The following is a 20652-nucleotide window of genomic DNA, read 5'->3' as shown; positions in this document are numbered from 1 at the left end:
GGATGACTCTGTCCCTCAAACAAAAATAGAATAAAAAAAAATCCACTGGGTTCTTCCCCTGGCTTGACTCTTCAGAGCTAGGACCTCTAGGCACTTTTATGTGAGGGAAGCTCTCCCTCCAGCTGCTTTACCTGACACTGGGGAAGGGAAGGACAATCCCCACAAAGCACAACAGAAGAGGAAAAAAACATAAAAGAAACAATGGAGCCATGCCCCTGAAAACTCATGGTCCAGTGCTTGGAGACTCCGCCACTTTAAGCCTCACCCAGCCATCTTTGAGTGATTCCTGGTGCAACATGTTCAGAAGTTTGTTAGTGGTCCTCCAATCACTCTGCCTAGAGAATCTGCTTTCCTCTCTGTGACTGCCTGGCCTTGAACAGCCGATTGTGTACTGCCTTGGGCCAGACAGTCAGTAGCGGGCATACTGAGGTTTCTTCTAAACCCTGAGGCAGATACCTATCACCTGACTCACCTGCCACAACTTTGAATGTAATTTCGGGGGGTGGGGGGGGCAAACTGCCAAGGGTTCCTCAGCGGTAGGTAGGTAGTCTGCTCGACAGCTGTCCGTGGAGCTCCACCTCCCCTACACCCCAGCCTCATGCCAACCTTCAGCAGGTCACCAGATCTTGAGTCAGCTGTTCCTCCAATGCAGTCATTCTTGTGACCCTGATGCTTTTTTGGGCCTTGTGTCTGGAGTGCTCTCACCTATGGCAGTCCAACTGATTCCCTGTCTGGCTGAAGCTGGGCTTGTACCTGCCCTTAGGCTACCTCAAACTGAAAACAGAAAAATCAGTAACAAGAAAAAGAGAAAAAAAAAGGGGGGATGGAAGGAAGCTGCCCTGCCCTTAACCAAGACTTCTTCCTCACTCGAGGCTTAGCTCCTGGTGTTGGCTATACTGTGACCACAACCCCTCCAAAAGGGGGGGAAAAAAAAGAACAAAACAAAACTACAAGTTGGGGAGGATCTGCTTGGTTCCCTCCCTGGCCCTACCGTTAGGACACGGTGGTGCCTTCTCATCACTCTCCTCTAAATTTCTTCGCCCTCTTTCCCATCAATCAGTACGCCGCACTTGGTACCTGATAACGCTCTGGGCGATGACCTGTCATCTGGCCAGGGTCAGTTAAGGCTCATCTTTCTGGACCGATGCTCCCCTCAGGCCACTGAATGTGGTTTGTGAAGCTGCTCTCCCCCGACGTTATCTGCAGCGTCCCATTTCCAGCGTTCCGCGGTCCTTCCTGCTCTGGCTGACCACTGCCTGCACTGTGAGCCACGTCTGCTGCTGCCCTGCCAGACTTTCCCTTTTCTTGCACCCACCAGTCTCTGCCGTTGTAGAGAGCCTTCGCCGGCTCTCCCTCCTTCTGGGCACACTGGTCACTGCTGCTGTAGAGAGCTTCTGCCAGCTCTCTCTCTTCCTGCCTCCCCCTGCCTCCGCCAGCAATCCTTTTTGTTCCCGCCAGCTAGTGATTACCGATGACATCACCGGCCGGCCTCAGCCATATAAAGGTGCGACTTACAAGTCACACAGGTTCCCCTCTTCTCTCTCATGGCTCTGGGCCCTGTTGCGGGTAAGTGCTCCTCTTGTATGTTTTTTTTCCTTTCATGTCTGGTCCATACTCTAGGAGCCCCCAGGGTGCAATACGGGGCTCTTTCGACTGGCCACCTCTGGGATACTCTCCCTTTCCTCTGCTGGCGTTCATGCTGCCAATAGCAGGCAGTCAACTCATACCTCCTGAGGGCGGGGAGGGGCACAGCAACTGCCTGCAGTCCGCAGCGAGTGGGAACCACCCGCAGACGGCCACTGCAATGTCAGTGGTGAGGGCAGGTCAAGTGGCGTGGGGGTGGGGGGTGAACTGTGACTACCCGCAAATGCTGACGGCAGCATCAGCAGCAGCCAATCTCGGCAGGGGGCATGTGCTCCCCCCATACCCCTCTACGCATCTCTGATGATCAGCAGGGGAGGGTTCCAGCATTTCTCTGGTCTGCCAGCTGTGCTCCTGTCTTGACTGCCCCTCTTCAGGGCCAGAAATACCCTTTTGCATGCTCCTTCACCTATCTGCAGGGAGCACATGCTGCGGTAATATGGAAGCGTGCTGCCTGCTCCATCCGGTCAGGCTTCTTGCTGTACCTAAGGTGAGTGTCCCTCGTTGGGCTTTCCCAGGGCTTTCCTCTGGCCCCGCTCTTTTTTCCCCTCACACTGATACATTCACTTGTACGGAACTATTTGTGATTTTTTTACTTAAGACAAAATCCAAGATCCTGAGCTGTGGCTGACAAACCCTCAATGAAACTTAAGTAGTACAGTATGTTTACAAAAGTATCTTTAAGCCATATGTATGTTCTGTTGCAAAGGCCATCCTTTGCTGTAATTTGTCGTTGATGCTGAACATCATTCCGAAGGCTATTTCAGAAACTAGAGATAAGTAGGGATACCCAAGCTATTCCCCCTGTCTCCTGATCATGTTCCTCACCTTAACCACTATAATAGTTTATGTAGGAGCTACTATTACTTGTACTTGGACTACTATTATAGCTCTATGCCCCAGAAGATTGCCCTGGGTGGGCAAATTATCATATTTTACTGCCTTTGGGACTATTTTGTGCTGCCAGTCTGGCTCAAAGCTGCTTTGTCTGCAGATAAGGGTTTTAGATCATCTGCACACAAGTCTTGACATTTCAGGAAGAGCTGACAGCTCCTCTAACTTTTACAAATTTAAATCGTATCTTCTGTCAGAGCAAGCAATTTTACATATGAGGCTTTTTATCATCCGGTAATAAAGTTGCTTCTACAAAAGATACTCTTTGTAGGAGTAGCCTGTCTTTTATTTTAATTTTTCCATGGAGTGTTCCATGACCCTCCATCATAATTGCGTCTGGGACTAGCTGGGCAGGTGGTGAACATTTGCTGCATATTCTAAGAATGGCAGAACAACCTTTCCAGTGTGAATTCTTGAGCCCATAGCAGGAATCATAGACTCATAGAAAATTAGGGTTAGAAGGGATCTCAGGAGGTCATCTAGTCCAACCCCTTAATCAAAGCAGGACCATCCCCAACAACTTCATCCCAGCCAAGGCTTTTCTACCTAGATCTTAAAAACCTCCAAGAATGGAGATTCCACAGCCTCTCTGGGTAGCCTGTTCTAGTGCTTTACTACCTTCCTACTAAGAAAGATTTTCCTAATAGCTAACCTCGAACTTCTCTTGCTGCAACTTGACACCATTGCTCCTTCTGGTATCTGCTACCACTGAGAACAGTCCAGCTCCATTCTCTTTGTAACCACCCTTCAGGTAATTAAAGGCTGCTATTAAATCCCGCCCCCCCACCCCCCCACCCCAGTCATCTTTTATCCACAGTAAATAAACCCAGGTCCCTCAGCCTCTCCTCAGAAGTCATGTGCCTCAGCCCTTTAACTATTTTTGTTGCCCTCTGCTGGACTCTCTCCAATTTGTCCAAATCCTTTCTGCAGTGGGGGCCCAAAACTGAACACAGGACTTCAGAAGGGGTCTCACCAGTGCCAACTAGAGGGGGATAATCACTTCCTTCGATCTCCTGGCAGCACTTTTGCAATGTAGTCCAGTATGCTGTTAGCCTTTTTCACAACAAGGGTGTACTGTTGGCTCACATTCAGCTTATTGTCCACTGTCACCCCCAGGTCCTTTTCTGCAGAGCTGCTGTTTATCCAGTCAGTCCCCAGCCTGTACCAGCGCATGGATTTGTTCTGTCCTACATGTGGGACTTTGCACTTGTCCTTATTGAATTTCATGAGATTTCTCTTGGTCCAATCCTCCAGTTTGTCTGAGTCCTTGCCCTACCCTCCAGCATATGTACTCCTTCCCCTGCCCCCCAGCTTGGTGTCATCTGCAAGCTTGCTGAGGGTGCACTCCATCCCATCTTCTAGATAACTGATGAAGATATTGAACAAAACTGGCCCGAGGACTGACCCCTGGGTCATTCCACTTGAGACTGGCTGCCAACTAGACATCGAGCCATAGATTACTAACCTCTGTGTCTGATGATCCAGCCAGCTTTCTATCCACTTTATAGTCCATTCATCTAACTCATACTTCCTTAGCTTGCTTGCAAGAATGTTGTGGGAGATGGTATCAAAATCCTTGTTAAAATCCAGGTATATCATATCCATTGCTTTCCACACATCGACAGAGCCAGTCATCTCATCCAGGATCCTGGTTTTCTCTGTTTAAAATTGCAAATTCTCTGATAAAAATCTCAAATTCTCTGATTTAAAAAAAACCCAAATCCATGCTTTTCTGTGATTTTTAAATGAAACAACACCTTCTTTTGTTACTCCATTTAACACAACGTTTTATTGATATAGTTACAATTTTAAAGCAATTTGGAAGCCTACCTGTGCCTCAATCATTATTCTAAATACCTATATATTTTGGAGTTTGAATTTGTTTTTTTTTTATCATGGAAAATCAGAGCTTCCCTCTGCCCCTTTCACACACAAGTCCAGCTCTGGCTGTTCCCCATTGCTTTGTGGTGCTCAGCACCCCTGATATGCCAGTGCTCTGCCTCTGCCCACGCCCTTCACTCCCAAGCCACAGCCTTCCCAGCCTTACTAGTGCCCCTCAGTCCCAACCCACAGTCCTCTTCCCCCTTGGCCCTGCCAGTGCCCCCTCACTCCCAACCTGCACCCCCCTGGCCCTGCCAGAGGGGCCCCCAGCTGCACCCATCCTGCCTGGGCCAGAGCGTGATGGCTTTGGTGGCTCCAATACGTGTAGGTGGTGGTGGAGCGAGTCTGGGCTTGGCACAGGCTGGAGGGAGGAGGAGGGGAGGCCTGTGGTACCCCCCACCCTGGGTTGGGGCTCCTACACTATGCCAGGTAGCCTAGCCATGGTCCCCCCTGGGCAGCTTCTTCTAGCTGTCCCATCCCTGCGACCACGGGCACCAGCCCTGGTGCCACCAGCCCTGCCATGCAGCTCTCTGATGCCTTCAAAGTGCCCCTCCACCCCTTTCCTCTGCCCCCTTCCCCCAGTGAAGGGGCAGGTGCCTCTCCCCCATCCCCCCTGCCCTGCCATAGCCCCAGCACCCAGACACGTTCTCCCAGCACTGGCAAGTGCCTGCCACCCCCACCCCCCACACACACCCCCCCCATCTCTTCCTCCCTGCCAGACACACACACATGCCTGGCTCCACCCCAGACAAGTCCCCAAGCGCTAGCCCTCCAACCTCCACCCCCCAGGTTGGGTGGAGGGCTGGCCATGTGTGCATGCATGCACATGCACACATGGTGCCCCCTGCCTCCAATCACCCTCCCCTGGCTCCCCCCAGCCCCAAGCAGATCCTTTCAGACTGGAAGGCTACCAGCCTGCAAGGGGGAACTTGTGTTTTCCCTCAGTTTTCTCCTTTAAACAGGAAAATCCATGTTTTTCTCCTTCAAAGGAGAAAAATTCATGTTTTCCATCAGCAAATGGAAAACCTAGATCCCTGCTCATCATAGAAGGCAATCAGGTTGGTCAGGTATGACTTGCCTTTGCTGAATCCATGCTGACTGTTCCTAGTCACCACCTTCTCCTCCGAGTGCTTAGAAATGGATTCCTTGAGGAACTTTTTCAATTGTCCAGCACCTCTGCCAATCACCATGAGTTTTCACAGATAACAGCTAGAGGCTCTGTGATCACATTGGCCAACTCCTTAAGCACCCTCAAGTGGCATCCGACCCCATGGAGTTGTACACATCCAGCTTTTCTAAATAGTCCAGGGGCGGGCAAAATGCAGCCCACCAGGCCATTCTATCTGGCCCACGGGGCCCCTGAAAAATTAAAAAAATTAATATTTATTTGCCCCTGGCTGCCTGTCATGCAGCCCTTGATGGCTTGCCAAAACTCAGTAAGTGGCCTTCCACCCGAAATAATTGCCCACCCCTGAAATAGTCCTTAACCTGTTCTTTTGCCACTGTTGACTACTCACCTCCCCACCCCCGCAAACTGTGCTGCCAGGTGCAGTAGTCTGGGAGCTGACCTTGCCTGTGAAGACAGGTAAAAAAGGCAATGAGTAATTCAGCCTCTTCCACAACTTCTTTCACTAGGTTGCTTCCCCCCCACTCCCCAATTCAGTAAGGGACCCAGTTTCCATGAATTAATTAGAAGTCCTTATAAGCTCCAGGTGCTACTCAGCTTCCTTGTACCCTTTCTCAAGTACACAGAACAAATCTTGGTCCTGAAAGTTTGGGAGAGGCAAGGGGGAAAGCAGCCAAAGAAAACTTTAATTCTATGGAATTCTATGAAATAGGGAATAATTTATGGTATCCTTTCAGAATATCTTCCATCTACACAACACATTTTTTACACTTCCATAAGAGTTTTTTATTAATATCAAAAAGAAAAAAAAATTGTTGGAATTTTAGAGCTCCAGAACAAATTAACAAGAACAGAAAGTTTAAACTTAAGGTTAACTTTTAACCCTTAAATACTATTACTGTATCCAAGTGTTCTAGATTTTTCTAATTAGTTTTCTTGTTTTGTATTGCTGCATTGATACTGTAGTTAGAAGGGGCCTCATGAGGTCACCTAGGTCAGTTTTTATTATTTTTCTGGGTTACAGTTTTGAGACCTGTGACATTGTTTCAGATTGAATATTGTATAAATGGGTTTGGAGGGTGTAGCCTAATGGCTGGGTTAGAGCTCCAGAATCGTGTGATAGTGTTATAAAATATTTCTAGCTGTATGAATTAGATTAAGAATACATTTATCAGAAGTTCCTGCTTTATAAAAACTACTCTTTGGGCTGAAATTTTCTTGCCAGCAGTCGAACAAAAATTGAGTGTATTTTTTAAAGTTTTGTAAAATTCATAACTGCCATTTATATCAGCAAAATATGGATAAAGTGAGTCATTTTCATGTTTCCAGAATAGCTATATATGTATACTTTGGTCTTTGTTGGAGACGTTCACCACAACACAGTCTGATAGGAGAGAGATAGTCTGACTTGTTTTAACCATACAAGTAGTCCTGTTTACTTTAATCTCACTATTTCAATACTACTAATGGTAGCTGATATTATGCATACGTTTATGATTTTTGTGGTTCAAAGTCTGAACAGATATTCATCTCTACCAAGAACACCATAGGACTGTGGTTCTCAGCTGAGGTGGTGCAAGACCCTTCACTGCTGCTCCCACTGCCTCCATAACTGGGTGCAACCGTCCTATGTGCCTCGTGTGAAGCAGGCCCAGGAAGGGCTGCATCAGGAGCCTAATGAAGGCAGGAGTGCCTGCTCCTGCTGCAACCCTTCCCGTGCAGCACTGGTGGCAGTGAGATATCCTGGAGATTATCTGTGTATATCCTGTGTGTTTCTGGGCTGCTGCAGTGCCATGGCCACCAGGTGGAAGTGGAACTGTCCCACATACCTCCGTTTCCATGAGGAGCATGCAGGGCTGGGCAAGGAAGGGCTGTAGCAGGAGCAGGTGCTCCTGTCTGCATTAGGCTTATCAAGTAAACTCTTGTCACACTGCATACCAGGCACCCAGGGCACTGTCAGCTGGCCATGGTGACAGTGGCAACACCCTGATTGAGAACCACTGAGTGAGGCAGCACAACAGGAGTTTCCCAACTAGGAAGCAGCTAAATTGAGAAGTTTTGGAGATATACCTTGAATCTCAAAAGGTTAAAAAGCACTGGACTAGAATCTACTTAAATAACCAATAGCTAAAATAATGAGTATAAGAGTAAGGTTTTTGAATGTAATTATACTTAACTATGTCCGTATCTGTATGAATCATAATAGGAAAAAAATAGTAATAGAATATTACTATTAATATGTTAAGGGCTGAGCTTAACATGTGTCCATGGCTGTTCTATACCATACATGAGTTGTTCTATACCATACTACTTTTGCTTATATATAAAAATTTAAAAAATGTTTTAGTAAACAATAATGTGTGCTGTCAGCGTAAATATTACATGACTGAAGAGGAGATGAAGTTTGAAATCTAATCCTCTTAGCTTCTCCTTCATCATCTTCATCGTTGTTTTTTCTTTAACCCAATGTAATTGTTTATTTCTCAACCATCTCCCTTTATATGAAGGGAATTACAACATAAATGAAAATTCCAAACTGAACATGGCAGGCAGCTTATAATGAATTTGTTCAAGATATTTTTAAAAGAAATTCTAATTAATGGTTTGACAATGGGACCAATGTTGCTCCTGTTGCAATCAGTGACAAAAATGTGGTTTACTTCAGTGAAGTAGAGCAGGATCATATCAGACTTTCAAACTGATCAAAATTATATTTCTAATATAAATTTTATTGTAACCTTATTCTATTTTGCCTTCTAGCCCTAAATTTGCCTAATTTTCTTTGTCTTGTATTTATGAGAAGAGATTAGCATTGACATTTTTGAAAGGCAAGAATATTTTTGTAGGTGGTATCTTTCTTGGACCAACTACATGGTTGGGAGAGATTTTAGACAAGCTTTGGAGCACAAAGTGCTCTTCCTAAGTTGTCAGGGGACCTGAGGAAGAGCACTGTGCTCAAAAACTTGTTTAAAATCTCTCCCAACCATGTAGTTGGTCCAAGAAAAGGTATCACTTACAAAAATATCCTTCTCTCTTGCTTATTTCTTGGCCCATTGCAGCTATATATGAGAAGTTGAAAGAAACAGGAGCATAGGGAAATAGGGCTGAAGGCACCCACTGGGAAAAAAATTAGCGGGTGCTTAGCACCCACGAACCATGTCGGATGTGCTGCCTCTTCTGGGCACGTGCGGGGCTTGCCACAGGAACACACACACACACAAAATCGGTGCCTATGGCTGAAAGGGACCTCACAAGGTCATATATTCCAACCCCGTGCTCAAGGCAGGGCTTGCCACAGGAACACACACACACACACACACACACACCCCCCCTCTAAGTCGGTGCCTATGGCTGAAAGGGACCTCACAAGGTCATATATTTCAATCCCATGCTCAAGGCAGGATCATACCTGACTAAACCATCCCAGTCAAGTAACCATATTCAGCTTACAGAGAAGTCTATTAAGATAACAGCATCCAAATATCTAAGTTTATGGAGAGGACTGGAGAGAAAAGAGTTCTAGGTAGAATCATAGATAGGTAGGGCTGGAGGAAACCTCCATAGATCATCTAGTCCAGCCCCCTTACTGAGGCAGGATCATCCCTGGATGAGCTGAAACTCTGGATGAGGTACATCATGCTTTGGTATAGGTGCATATAGGATCTATAAATTGATTGTTTTGTAGGGGATTTACAGTTTTTATGACCACAGCTACTTTAATAATAAGTAGCTGTGTGGATTAGTTATTAATAGATAATAAGTTATATCAAGCATTATTTAACAACCTGTCATCAAATTATAGCAAATAATGGGTCACTTATTAGTAGTATAGTTCTCTGGTTACCATGGGTATGTATACAAGGCATCTTTGGGCAGGGAAGGTCTTGAGCACACCCATTCATGTGTTCCTGCTCACAGGCACTAGATCCAGAAATGAGATGGTAACGCTACTTTACGGGTGTCCTTTGTGACTGCTCCCAATCATGCTAAAGGCAGAGAATGAGAAATCACAGTGGTGCCCCAGGGCCAACATCGCTGCCATGCTTCCAGTTTTGGTGCTTGCTTGAGAACAGCCCTCCCCAGACTGTTGGGGATGCAATGCAGACATACCCTGTATATTCGATGACTACAGACTTATCAGTTTTGTTCATGAATCAAATGGGTTCATTCAGCTGGGCTCCATTATGTAAAGATGGGGAACAGAATCATACTGCTCTAAAACAATAATGATTTTAACGGTTAGCAATTGGAGCCTGTTTCAGCACATGAAGCTCTCAAGTATTATGGTGATTTCCATGTTTTAACAACATTAAAATGACTAGTAACAGAGACAAATGCTTAAAGACATTTAAATTAGATTATGTTCCTAAAGTGTTGATTAGTATACTCTGCTTTTCAGCATGGAAACATAAGCTATGGACGCACATTACATTTGTAGCACAATATACGCACCCTTTAGCACAAAAAAGTGGATGCACCACAAAAATATTTCTTTTTCAAAGAGGATCTTCTCTGCAGCACCACATGTAACACGCAGACAATTATATATAGTGCTGCCAGACATGTCTCAGTCCTCCTGCACCCCACCATAACTCAGCTCTAAAGGAGCTTGGTCTGTAATTCACACCAGACTCTATTACTCTAGTGTCAGGAAGCCAAGCTCATGCCACCACATCCACTTGCAGCTCAGAGCAAAGGCACATCGAGGCCTCTCACCCAACCTGCTCACTGCTTCAGGCTGCAGCAAATCAGCTTGCACCACCAGTTCGGAGCATGGCACCTGCAGCAGGACACAGTGTACATGCCAGAACCATGACACCTGTAATACAATTGTCCCTGCCAAAGGTGACAAAGACTTCAGTGCTTCCATGGAGCTGGACAGGGGGAGAAACCCCCATCTCCAGCCTGCAACTGCCCCAGAGTGGGTGTTGGAGGAACAGGACTTCATGGTGTCCTATAACATGTTTGAGAGCCAAGAGCTGGAGTGACAGAATCACTGCCCGGGGGACAGCTCCAATGAGACTTTTGTCATTGCTGGAGTTATCCAAGCCCTTGACATCATAGTAGGTCCTGGCATTGCATGCTCACTGAACTATACCCTCCACCTTGCGTGCTGTTGGTGAAGCCCCAGGCTTCCTGAGCCCCCCAGGCTTGCTGAGTGTCTTTCTCTGCAACCAACAAGCCACGCTTCACTGCCATCCCCAATAGCCAGTGCCTTCCAACAGCTCTCCACTGCAATTCAGAGATCCACCTCCCAGTGTCCTGCATCCAGTCGCAAGGGGAACAGACAGTAGCATCCAGCCACAGCAGCCACTTATCGTTACTAGTGAACACTGACCCAATTCTGCCCTACAGCTATCTGAGCCTACAGAAAAGGCTGTTGCCCCAGTGGCTGGGGCTTTCACGCTGCTAGGCCAGCTGTCTGTTTTTTTAGTCCTGCCAGGGTATGACAGTATTTGAGTCAATGATGTGATGGGTATGAACTGTTCAGGAAGGACAAGCAGGGGAGAAGCGGAGGAGGAGTTGTGCTTTATGTTAAAGAGCTGTATGATTGCTCAGAGCTCCAGTATAAAATTGGACATAGGCCTGCTGAAAGTCTCTGGGTTAGGGTCAGAGGGGAGAGCAAGAAGGGTGATGTCATGGTGGGCATCTGCTATAAACCACCAGACCAGGAGCAGGAGGCTTTCTGGAGATGGCTAGCAGAAGTTTCCAGATCACAGGCCCTGGTTCTCATGGGGGACTTCAGTCACCCTGACATCTGCTGGGAGCCCAGTACAGCAGTGTGCAGGCAATCCAGGAAGTTTTTGGAGAGTGTATGTAGTAGCAGGGTATGTAGTAGTGGATGGCAACTTGGGCAGCAGTGCTCACGAGACGACTGAGTTCAGGAGCTTGAGGAAAGGGAAGGAGAGCAGCAGAGTAAGGACCCTGGACTTCAGAAAAGCAGACTAAGACTCACTTGGGAAACCAGTGGGCAGGAACCCCTGGGAGGCCAGTCTGTGGGGGAAAGGAGTCCAGGACAGCTGGTTGTATTTTCAAGAAACCTTACTGAGGGTGCAGGAACAAACCATCTTGGTGCGTAGGAAGATTAGCAAGTACAGCAGACCAGCTTGGCTTAGCAGGGATCTCTTCGATGAGCTAAAACAAAAAAAAAAAGGAAGCTTACAAGAAATGGAAACTTGGACAAATGACTCCAGAGGAGTATAAGAGTATTGTTTGTGCATGCAGAGATGAAATCAGGAAGGCCAAAGCACAACTGGCATTGCAGCTAGCAAGGTACTTGGAGGGTTTATACAGGTGTGTCAGGAACAAAAGGACGATCAGAGAAAGCGTAGGTCCCTTACTGAATGGCAGAGACAACCTAGTGAGAGATGATGTGGAAGAGGCTGAAGCACTCGACGCCTTTTTTACCTCAATCTTCACAAGTAAGATCAGCTGTCAGACTACTGCACCTGGCAGCACAGTTTGAGGAGGAGGTGAGTAGACAACAGTGGCAAAAGAACAGGTTAAGGGCTATTTAGAAAAGCTGGATGGCTGGACACAACGCACCTGAGAGTGCTGAGGGAGTTGGCTGATGCGATTGTAGAGCTGCTAGCTGTTATCTTTGAAAACTCATGGTGATTGGGAGAGGTTTCAGATGATTGGAAAGATCCTTGAGACATCCATTTCTAAGCACTTGGAGGAGAAGGTGATTAGGAGCGGTCAGCATGAATTCACCAGAGACAAGTCATGCCTAACTAACCTGAATGACTTCTATGATGTGGTGACTGGCTCTGTAGATGCAGGGAGAGCAGTGGATATGATATACCTTGACTTTAGCAAGGATTTTGATACCATCTCCCACAACATTCTTGCAAGCAAGCTAAGGAAGTACGGGCTGGATGAATACACTGTAAAGTGAATAGAAAACTCGCTGGATCGTTGGCCTCAAAGGGTCATAATCAATGGCTCGATGTCTAATCGGCAGCCAGTCTCAAGTGGAATGCCCCAGGGGTCAGTCCTGGGGCCAGTTTTGTTCAATACTCCCATCAGCCTGAGTGCAGGATGTACCATCAATTATCTAGAAGATGGGATGGAGTGCACCCTCAGCAAGCTTGCAGATGACACCAAACTGGGGGCGGGGGAAGGAGTAGATATGCTGGAGGGTAGGGCAAGGATTCAGACTAATTGGAGGATTGGACCAAGAGAAATCTCATGAAATTCAATAAGGACAAGTGCAAAGTCCCACATGTAGGACAGAACAAATCCATGCACTGGTACAGGCTGGGGACTGACTGGATAAACAGCAGCTCTGCAGAAAAGGACCTGGAGGTTACAGTGGACAACAAGCTGAATATGAGCCAACAGTACACCCTTGTTGTGAAAAAGGCTAACAGCATACTGGACTACATTGCAAAATTGTTGCCAGCAGATCGAGGGAAGATTATTCCCCTCTATTCTGCACTGATGCAGCCACATCTTGAGTCCTGTGTCCAGTTTTGGGCCCCCCGCTATGTGGACAAATTGGAGAGAGTCTAGCAGAGGGCAATAAAAATGGTTCAGGGGCTGGGGGACATGACTTCTGAGGGGAAGCTGAGGGAACTGGGTTTATTTAGTGTGGAGAAGAGAAGACTGGATTGGGGGAGGAGGGATGGGGATTTAACAGCAGCCTTCAACTACCTGAAGGGTGGTTACAAAGAGGATGGAGCTGAGCTATTCTCAGTGGGGGCAGATGACAGAAGGAGCAATGGGCTCAAGTTTCAGCAAGAGAAGTTGAGGTAGCTTTTAGGAAAATTGTTCGTAGTAGAAGGGTAGTACAGCACTGGAACAGGTTACCCAGAGAGGTTGTGGAATCTCCATCCTTGGAGGTGTTTAAGATCTAGGTAGAAAACCTTGGCTGGGATGGAGTAATTGGGATGGTCCTGCTTTGATTAAGGGGTTGGACTAGATGACCTCCTGAGGTCCCTTCCAACCCTAATGTTCTATGGTTCTAGATATTGGGCTGCCCCTCAAAGCTCCAAGTCTTTCTCCTCTGCTCTGTGGAGACTCTGCAGGGAACCAAGCAGATTTTGTCCTTGAAATAATTCCTTATCCTAGCAATTCTCAATCTCATCTGCCTCTAACCAGACCTTGCAGTCTTGCAGAGAAAGTTTCCTGGCATATGGAGTTGTTCTCTCTTCTGCATAAGAAATGCCTGTAATTATCAATTGTTCTGAAAATAACTTTTACCATAAGCAGTCAGTCAGGCATATACAACAGAAAAAAGGATTAATTAAACAAGGAAAATTATAAAACCCAGCAACTAGTAGTTTGGAAAGACAGAGAGCAAGAGAAATCAACTGAAAAAAAAATCTCTCACCTTGTTTTTTCTATCTAAACATGACTTCTGAGACCAGTACCTGCATCTAGCACAGTATTCAAAGATGTGTTCCTCAGCCAATCATCTTGCCAACTATCAGGTTATCCCAGCTTCCCTCACTGGGGGCCTAGATGGATTCCATAAGGCCCGGGGTACTTAGACAACCATTTGCCTCACCTAAATACCTTAACCCTGTCAATACTTTCCTATTCAATTCTTGGGGAGCCTGTGTATTATGTAGATAATTTTCTTCCTCCAGCCAAGCCTCTTTCTGGTATGTCGGTTGCCATCCTGATTCAATATTATATTCCAGGAAGACAGAAGTATTTACATCTGTTGCATATAGTTGCCTTCCAGATAAAATTCTAATCACATTTCCTCAGTTATCATTTATTCAAGATAGATATAGGTGCTGTCTCTGTGTAAAACTTTAAAAAAAATACACTCTAATCTTCTGAATAAAACAGAGGTATTTTCCTTTGAAATGCAATCAGTCACTGTTTGGAGTTGATGCCTCTGATCATTAACACCTCCCTGACATATTCAGAATTTTCTAAAATAATGCTGGAGTTTCTTGTCTTTATTAAAAATATGACAAAAAGGCATTTAAAATAGCTTACTACAGAACATTCAGCCTTTTTTTCTCCTGAATGTATGGATTACAGGGTTCTATTTCATTTGTTTCTTCTCTATCTAGGGGAGATATAAATGGAAATTGATGGCAATCTGACATCTATCATTGCACTGATATAGAAACTTTGTCACTTTAATTGCTGACTCCTGATTTCCTCAAGAGAGGATATTTCGTCACTTGCTTCTCTCAACGAGAGCACATTTCTTTATTTGGAATTATTGCACAATACTTTCTATAGTGCTATGAGATTTAAAATTGCTTCTAGCTTGTACAAATTACTGTATTAACAAGAAACTCCAATTGTGTCTCAATTCAGGTAGACATAGCTACTTTAATGTTACACAAAAGGGAAAGTACATAATATATACTTGACCGTTACTTTCAAACCCATTTGATCAGTGTTTAAAAGCTAGCCAATATATCTGCATCCATGTGAAGCCTACCTGAGCAGAGCTCTTTCCAGATTTGGAGCCTAAAAAGACTACTAAGAAAATCTGGTAGTACAATGTGCATAGCCAAGAATATGATCAAAAGAAACAAAGCAGAAGAGATATTCTCCTACCTTGAAATTTGTGATTAAACATTCAACAGTCTGGATCTGTGGGTGTTAATTCTATTGTTCATTCTAATAAAGCAGTCTGGCTTGTCACAAAACTTTCTATTTGCCATCCATATGTATTTTTTAAATTTCTGTAAGTGTGTCTGAAGAAACAACTGAGCATGCACAACCCCCACTAAATTGTGGGAGAATTGTGAACACTCTGTCAATAGTAGGCCCAGTCTGAGAAACTCAGAATAATTTAAGAGGCAAGGATTTTTGTGGTTTAATATCTTTTTATTGGACCAGCTGCATGGTTGGGACAGTTTTAGCTTTCAAATGCAGGGCACGTGAAGAGATTTGCATTCAAATTAAATCTCAACTAAATATTTCTATATTTTATCTTTATTATATACAGAGAACATCTGGAACCCAGAGGAGAATTCAATGGCCATATATACAGAGAACATCTGGAACCCAGGGGAAAATACAATGACTATATGAACAATGTGCATCCTAATGTTGTTTGAAATTTGAATTGTGTTTGGGATTTGGGATTAAGCTTTTCATACTTTCATCTTTTGGCCCTGGTTGGATGTGGATGAACTACTCATAAAAGAAAAAGCAGATATTCTTTATTTGAAACAATACAAATCAAATAAAACTAGCAGTAGATATTCCAATGTTGTAGGATGGATGAGCTAAACATGAGAGCAAAGTCTCATAGAGACAGAATTGGCTATAGAGAAGACTGCTCTGTCATTTTTTTCTTTCAAAATATACACAAAGGGGTATTTAAGTTAGCCGGTAATATAGTTTTATAAAAACAAGGATGGAATTCAATATGTGCTGTACCAAATTCCCAGCTGTTCAAGGATAGTGATAAAAACTAAAAGAGAAGGCTAAGATAAATTCTATTATACAAATACATTTTATTTTCAAAATTGCAATGCATCAAAATAAAGAACAACAACTGTAATTCTTAGCAGAGGTGGTTGGTTGGTTGGTTGGTTGGTTGTTTTAGGGCCTGTAATTTTAAATTTAGTCTAACATCAATTAGTTTTGTAGCTCATATTATTTATGTAGCTCTATGTGAGGTCTCTGTCAAGGCTTCTAAAATAAGTGCAACTTATTAGTCTGTTAAGGTAATCATAGTATGCTCTTGTCTGTGGTTTGCATCATGTCCATAAAGAGATTTTTTTTTCCAGTGCTGGGTGTACTCTAGGACAAGATGATTAAAATTAAATCTTATTTTAGTAATTCTACTGAACAGTGCTTATTGTGATAGGAAGCTATTTGATACCTGTTTTTCTTTCCTTTTATGTATGATGTAAATATTAACACCAACACTTTCAAGCCTGGGTGCCTAGAATTAGAAACCTGATTTTATATTTTATGCTGCTAAATATGTGGCCCTCACATCTAAGGTCCCTGATCACCTGCCAGTTCCTTTGAATTCAATACAGTCATATCTGCTTATATCAGGTCTGGATGTTGCTGAGTATATTTACAGTCCTTTCCCGTGGTAAAATAATGGAAAAATATATTGTGATAAAACTAAACATCTAAAAGATAAGGGAACCACAAGCATTAAGGAAAATAGGCATATAAAAAGTGACTCATTACTTTTTTTTTTTTCAGTGGAAGTCTGATATAATAGATGTGATTTATCATAGCCTGGCTATGTGAGAACTTAGGCCTAGCCTTCACTGAAAAGTTTTCTTGTGTCTGAACAGTATGACACAGTACGATCTGCATAAACCAGGATAAACTGAATTCAGCGTTTTGTGAACTAGCCAAGATTAAAAACCTAAGGGTGTTTTTACATGTGCTCTGGGGCTTGTTGGGAGGTGCCTTAATTAGAGTGGCTCCAAGAGCCGCTAATTAAGGCTCCCCAAGCATCTTGTATATCGGTGTCCCTGTGCTTTAAAATGGAGGTGGGGACGCTTTACCTACAGCTCATTGAATGAGATTTAGTTAAAGCGCCCTTGCCACCATTTTGAAGGGTGAGGACACTGATACACAAGACATGGAGGCTGGCTGGAGCACGGTAATTACCTTGCCCCAGCAGACTCGATTAATCTGTAATTACAGTGCATCGGGGCAGCTTCCTGGCTCGTGAACAGTCACCCTTTGAGTTCAGACTTCAGGGTTTAATTCCAGTTAGTTGCAATGATGCTGAATGCTGTTTATTCCAGTCTACACTGATTTCTGAACTGTACTGAGCATACAGTTTGCTAATGTGATTGTTCTGCCCCTTTTCCTATACTGAAAACTGTCAGAACAAAATCCACTTTATTCTCCCATTACTACATTTGCTCTAGAAGGATAATAGGAAGAAAAACAGTGTGTTACTGGTGAAAAGGGCTGTGTATCCATTGGTCTTGGGTCATAGGCCTTGTCTACCTGGGCAAAAGATGTGCTTTTTCACTCAAATAAGCTAAGCCTAGACTAGAACATGACCACCTGGAACCATCTAAAAGATGCTTCCATAGGTGATTAGGGCTCAGCTGAGATACACTAACAATTTATTCAGAGTGGCTGTTCTGATTAGTGGATGGAATTGAACTAGAACTTGGTAGACCTCAGTTCTACTACAAATTGAGCAGTTGGCCTGCTAAGTGATCTTGGGCCAGTCACTTCCGCTTTGTGTGCCACAGCTTTTCTATCTGTAAATTGGGGATAATGATTCTTGGCAGTAGTTTGCGATATGCCCATGAAGAGTTCCATATACAATCTCGGTATTATTATTATATTGAAAATTATTATGATAACTTGGTTAAAGTGACTTACATGAAAAACATACCTTTTTGCTATTATAGACATGGCTAAAGGTGGTCAGGATTTAGCTATCAGCCTGTATTTTCTAACAGACCTCTGAAGCAAAAAATAAGTATTAGTTATTAGACAGCCTGTTTTATTTTCTCTGACAAAACACATTTGCTTGTTAAAATGCTTTCTTTATTTTTGGCCTATACCAAAACAAATCCAAATGAATTTTGTTCAACTATTGTTTATAGTAGCAACAACAATTCCTATTGATTTTAGTAGCAGTTGTAAATATTGAATGCCTCTCAGGATCATTTCAATAGTAACATATTTTTTAGAGTTTTAGAAGAGATATTTTCCAACATTTTAACAAAGACATTTTAAGTAAAATCAAAGCTATTCATTTTATTTAGAAAATATTTTCCTTGAAATTTTTTATTTGTGTTTGGTGATAGCAAAGCTGTTTTGAGATTTTTAATTAACAGTGTCCCAAGAACACAGTTTTCTATTTTAATGTTATCTTCATATTGCACATTTTGTTTTGAGCTCTAGTGTATAAGTAGGACTCTGTGTGCAAAAAGAATAGCCTACTTTCAAAACTGTTGAAAGCTTTGACCTCAAGGGCATAGAAACTGTTGACTCATTGTTTCTACTGCATATAATATTAGGCCTTTGTCACATCCAGGGAATGACATCATCAACTTCACTGTTAGCAGTAGGTATTTAATAAAATAAGAAATGCATAGCTTTACATTTTTACTCTATTTGATCTTAATAATTATGTGCATAATCTGCTACCAAGATTTAGGTTAATATTTCTAATTAAACATTTCAGCCAGATTTTTTCCCACGCTTATATATGCTATACAGGAACAAGACATACTGGCAAGGAGTTTAAGAACTGCCGAGCTAGTGCCACTGATGGCTCTAGGTTCTCCAAAGGGATGAGAGGGAAGGCAGAAGAAGGGGGTTGATGAGACCAAAGAAAACAGATATTGCATTTTCTTCAAGGGTAGTTCAGAGCAAGGGCTCCTTAGAGACGTTGTATATACCTGGAATCTAGGGCCTACTTGAACTCTTCTTAGGATAGCACATCTCTGCACTACTTCCAATACAGGCTTGTATCTTAAAGTCAAATTGTACTTTTTAACATAAAAAAAATCAGTTAGAATAATGGTGAAGAGCCATGGAACTTCAAAAGCAAGGAGTATAGCCCTTAACATGACCCTGCTGTCCCTAGCCCTTCCAGAATAGACAGTCCTTTCCTAGGACATCTCATAGCACTGGATTACTTTTATACCACCTAGGTATGCTGCCATGACATAATCCAGCAGGATGAGTTAGGAATTTTGATTAGGATTACTCTAAATTGTCTTTAGAACATTTTAGAAAAACATAACAGCTATTTAAAACAATTTTAAAATATAAAATGGGTATTTCAGTGTTAAAATATAAATAAAAATGGCATTGTGTTTATATGTGGGCTAGCTGTTTACATTACAAAATGAATATATAGTGTTGTTTAAAATGATGAAAAGTAGATCCCTGAAAATAAGATTCTCTTGGAAATGCAGACAAAACAACAATTGGTATTTTTATAACATAGAGTACTAAGGGATTTATCCACTCCAAATTTGTATCCGCGACTAGTTAGTCTTCTAGCTTATAGAGCTGCAAATGTTTTGACCTGATCTCTGATGGTATTCCCTGTTAGAAGTCTCTGCTTATATATGCCTTTTTCTCAAGGGTAGAATAATAAATTGGTACATCCTGCACTCAGGCTGATGGGAGTATTGTTGGGGAATGCACCAATTCCTAATGCAGGTTTTGGAGGCATTCTTTCATGGTAAAGAAGACGCTTTGAAAAGGTACTTCTTGATTAGTAAATATTTCTAGTAGGGCTGATAAACTATTAAAAAAATTAATCACAATTAATTGCAAGATTTAAAAAAACAGTTGCAATTATTTTGATTGCATAGTTAAACAATAGTCAGCACCCCACACCCAACAGCCCAGAGCCCATAGACCCTGAGGCTGCTCCCCGCCACCACCAACAGTGCATGGCCCTGGTCCATCCTGCACCCGCTCTGAACTCGCCCTGGCCGAAGCAGGCCACCTGGAACCTGTGTGAACAGCCCTGACCCCAGCCTGCCCCGAACCTGCTCCAGACTCACCTTCCCATGCTGAGCAGCAGCAGTGGCCATGCAGAAGCTGCTGCTCAGCACGGAGGAAAAGTGGCCTCACCCCCTTACTGCTGCTGAGCCCTTCTTGCTGCAGCTGCCTGGAGCCTGCGCCTAGGCTGCCCTGTGGCTGCTCTTCACTGCCACTGTTTCCCTGCTGGGTGGCCCAGAGGCGCCAGTGACAGCAACGAAGATGAGCCGCAGGGCAGCCTGGGCACAGGCTCTGGGGACCTGCAGCAAGAACAGCCCAGCAGTGGTGAAAGGGGGGGCTGCTTTTCCCCTGTGCCAAGTAGCAGCTTCTCCCTGGCTGCTGCCACTGCTTAGCATGAGCAGGTGAGTCTGGAACAGGCGTGGGGTGGGCTGGGGTTGTGTGCGTGGCTTCCAGCTGATCTGGAGCTGTTGCACGCTGCTGGTCAAAATGATTTAATAGATTTCATAGATTTTTAGGGTCGGAAAGGACCTCAGTAGATCATCGAGTCCGACCCCCTGCCCTGAGCAGGAAAGATCGCTGGGATCAGATGACCTCAGCTAGGTGCTTGTCCAGTCTCCTCTTAAAGGCCTCCATGGTAGGGGAGAGCACCACCTCCCTTGGAAGTCCATTACAGATTTTGGCAACCCTCACCGTAAAGAAATTTTTCCTAATGTCTAATCTAA

General features: G+C 44.0%; 1 long non-coding RNA gene across 1 annotated transcript in view; it reads left to right on the top strand.

Annotated features, from left to right (window-relative positions):
* The window catches only part of LOC132250725 (uncharacterized), a 32129-nt gene extending 15815 nt beyond the window's left edge, over nt 1–16314 (top strand). Inside the window, exon 2 of the long non-coding RNA XR_009462312.1 lies at nt 15468–16314. This is a non-coding gene — a long non-coding RNA (uncharacterized LOC132250725). The remainder of the gene's footprint in view (nt 1–15467) is intronic.
* Nucleotides 16315–20652: the final 4338 nt, after the last annotated feature.

The sequence above is a fragment of the Alligator mississippiensis genome, chromosome 5 (genome assembly GCF_030867095.1).
Source record: "Alligator mississippiensis isolate rAllMis1 chromosome 5, rAllMis1, whole genome shotgun sequence".
In the NCBI taxonomy this organism is placed as follows: Eukaryota; Metazoa; Chordata; order Crocodylia; family Alligatoridae; genus Alligator; species Alligator mississippiensis.
Note: the sequence above shows the minus strand (reverse complement) of the source record. Positions and strands in the feature narration are given on the sequence as shown.